Genomic DNA, 3,754 nt, shown 5'->3' on the forward strand with positions numbered 1-3,754 from the left:
TGCCTATCGGACATTGTTCCTCTCCCACTCAAACACTCCCATACGAATATTTTCTTTGACCTCGGAGGGGGGGGAGAAAAAAAAACAAAACAAAACGATAAGACCACACAGCTGAGCAGGATGTGTGGTCGTCTTGCCCGGTCGGAGATCGGATGACGATGAAATTCGGCCATTCTGAGACAAGTGACGGAGGAGATCTCTCTTTTTTTTTTCGTGTACGCACGTTCCGTCGCCATACCATCGCAGAATATGCCGCGTCGACCGAGTGGCGCGAGAAAACATTGGCGAGCGCCGTCCGCCGGCGCCCAACGTCGGAAGCGCCTTTTGTTTGCTGGCCGCCTGCCCTTTGAGTGGCGTATTTATCCCTCCCTCTCTCCGTTTCGGCGCGGGCCTCGCGGCGCTTTTGGGCGGCTCGGCCACGCTGACGCGGAAGGTCAGTCGGCGGCGAGGTCTGCTCTTTCTTCCGCGGGAGCTTGTTTTCACCATGTGACAGCCGAGCGCCACAAAGCGCAGTGCGGCGTTTCCTCCCCCCGTCACTCCCGTCCGCCCGTTCTCGGTCTTTTGCCCCTTATCGCCGCATTGTTTATTAAAGGCGGGATATTGCGCCGTCTATCCCAGCGGTGCCCTTTCTCTCGTAATATAACGATATTACGGCGGCGGCAATGAAGAAGCGTGTTTTATTGGGCCGCGACGAAACATCGAGAGCTGCGGTACGGGCCGGAGAGAGGCGGGGAGATGGCGTCCCAGATTTTCCAGGCCGGACGCTTGACGCGGCCGCCGTTCCCGTGTGAATTGTCCTCAGCGGACAGACGCTTCTGCACCCAACCGCGCGTCCCAATTTGGACGCGGTCCCACTTGGTGACGACGCGCCCGGAGGGACTTCGCGCACCTCCACTTCGCGACAGTCGTTCGTTGGAACCGTTTCCAACAAAATGGCCGCCGACTGCGTTCCGATGAAGTTTGCGTTGGAAGCGGCAGATGGAAAAACCAATAACGCGGAATTGCGACTTTGCAAGGGGTGGAAACGTTGTCAACGAGCTTCGACCGTGTACGAATGTTGGCGTCAAGCAATGAGAACCGAGACCAAATTGCGAGATGACCGTTTCGCGCCTCAAGCCCACAGAGGACCAAAAGGCGGTCTGCCGCAAAGTCGCTTTTGCGCGTGTGACCGAGCTCTCCCCACATGGGAAGCTCAACGTGATTTATTTGCAGCATCCCGTCAAAGCATCCCAACCGCTCACAAAAATGTGAGACGATATGAGGCGCCGCGCCAAAGGACGCCCGAGTGGGGGGGGAAAAAAAAGTGGGGGGGTGGGCGTTAATTATGGGGCTAGGCCAGAAGAGCGCGCCTCCCATTTGCAGTAGACATCACAATGTCACCGGCCCTAATTAGCAGCTAATGAAGGAAGCGCCACGCGGGCGCTGCCGCACAAATGGCAGCACGCTGGCCTTTCGCTGCCGCCTGCCTCCCATTCGCCGGAGCGCCATTAGCATACGACATCTCGACTCGTGGCCTTTCCATCCAGACGGCAAAGTCAAATGGCGAGCGAACCCGAGCGCAGCGCGGATGAGCGGCCGCTCGTCAACAGCCGGCGCCCGTCGCCGACGGTTGTCCAATAAACGGCCATTTTTTTTCCCCCCGCCGTCGAAACTTGAATGACAAACGTGCGGCGCTTTTTGTTCCTCTGTTCAAATTGTGCTTGCGGTGAGTACGAGTGAGCTGCGCGGAGAGATTTCGGCCCCCCTCCTTCAGCTCCGTCAGACGCTCGGTTTACGGGAAACGCCGTTCAAAGCGAAGCAGCGCTCTCGTACGCTTCCAAGTACAACCGCAGTCGCGCGCAGAGAAGAGTGGCGAATGGATTCCTCTCGCGACGGAACGTGATTCCTGCAGGCGTGCAATTCGAGGCAAAAGGACGCGTCGTCAACGTCAAGTCCTCCCAGCGTAACGGCTACGACGCAAACGGGAGCGCTCATGTCAAATGGAAACGAAGACGAAGATTCCCACACGCGAAAATAGGAAAGCACGAGAGGAAAAGGAGGCCGCCGCAGGTGAGACGCCAAGCAAACTGATTTCCCAAAAGGAAAAAACTGGCACCGTTACTCCTGATGAAGACGCGCATGCCGAAAGGGCCCAAAAGCACAATTCGGAGCTTTCAAAAAGACGCAAATCCATTCGAGAAGTCAACCATCAACAACAACAAAGCTGGGGAGAAAATCAAAAAGTCACGACGAAGAATCTCAGCAAAGCCGTTGAGAAGCGGCAACAAAAGGACGCGTGCGGCCAAACGTTGACGCCGCACACGCGCGGCCCCGATCGCTGCTCCTCAATCGACACGAAAAATAAAGCGCAAACCATCCGCGGGGTGAACGCGGCAGTACGGCGTCTTCGGAGAATTCAGCGTCACTGTCGTTTCTTCTCGAGTCGACGCGGCCGCCGTCGCATCGGGTCGTCGTTGTCAACGTTGCTTTCCCGCCTTAGGCTGGGAGGGGGGGGGCTAAGTTTGGCATCCAAAGGTTCATTCACTCCACCTTTCAGTTCATCTATCAGCAAAGTTGGATCATACGGCGAGGTTCCAAGCCTTCCCTCCTTGTCAGCGAGCACTCGGGTCCTGGCATCGAGCGAGAGAGAAATTGCGCTGCTGGCTGAGTTCGAAATAGACGACGGCGCAAAGCACAAGTGAAAAGGAGCGCTTCCAATGGAGCCGAGCGACGGCGGCCGGCCGTCGATGGCCTCATAACGCCGCGTTAGCGGGTCACCCCCGCGGATTTCCGCCTCCGCGGATGCGCGCCCGAGTCGCTGAGGCGCTCTCACATACGCTCCGTGCCAACGCGAGGGCGACCGCGCAGAGAAGAAGGAATTGGAAAATCAAAGAGTTCGCGCCGGGAGCCCGCGGCGGGAGGCGGGAATTGGCCCCGGCTCGTTCGGCGAGGCCTCTCCGGAGCCTCGGCCTTCGCGCGCCGACGCCGCGGCTGCGGGGGCTGCGCGTCTCACCCCGCGCCGGCCGACTTTTTCCAAACGTAGCTCCGGCAAAACCTCCCACGAACGAATCTCCTCGGACACGCGGGTGGATTTGCGCCGCCCTCCCTACCGCGCGCTCTCATCCGCCGCTCTTCGCTTCTCGCCCTCTCTCCGCTCGACGGTGAACCTCGCGACCTTGATTTTGCGAGCGATGGTTACGAGCTCGGTGAGTTTGCGCCGTCGCTCCGACTCCAGAATCCGGCTCCGGTCGACATTGGAGGGGCTGGCGAAGCGGGCGCCAAAGCTCGGTGGGCCCCCCCCCCGCGAAGCAATGCCACTTGCAGAATCTCACCAAAACAAGGGGGGTGGGGGGGGGTCCAAACCTGTTCCTTGGAGGAAAATGGAAGATCCACTTGAAAATTGGTCCACTTTTTGAAAGCAGCTCAAGTCGATCCAGAAAGCAATCATAGATTGGTTGTATTGTTGGTCCCTTTTCTGTTAATGCTGTGGAGGCAAATAGTGAAGCTTTTTGTTTTGGGGTGGCCGACAGCCCCCCGGCTCAGAGAATCGGGCCCGCTGAAAAACGGATAAGGGCCGCGCAAAGGGCCCCGGGCTGTAGGTTGGAAACGGCCGTCCTAGAGCGTCCGCCCGATTGAGTTCAGACTGCGGCGAAGGGATGATTGAACGCGAGGGCCGCTTCGGTCGATTCTTCCTTCCGTCTTCACTTTCCGGATTCAACGGATTTCCTCGTTGCGCTGGCGCGTCGCGAGCTTTGGTCGCAAGCCGCTTCTTTCG

Source organism: Hippocampus comes, unplaced genomic scaffold (genome assembly GCF_001891065.2).
Source record: "Hippocampus comes isolate QL1 unplaced genomic scaffold, H_comes_QL1_v1.1 scaffold307, whole genome shotgun sequence".
Taxonomy (NCBI): Eukaryota; Metazoa; Chordata; class Actinopteri; order Syngnathiformes; family Syngnathidae; genus Hippocampus; species Hippocampus comes.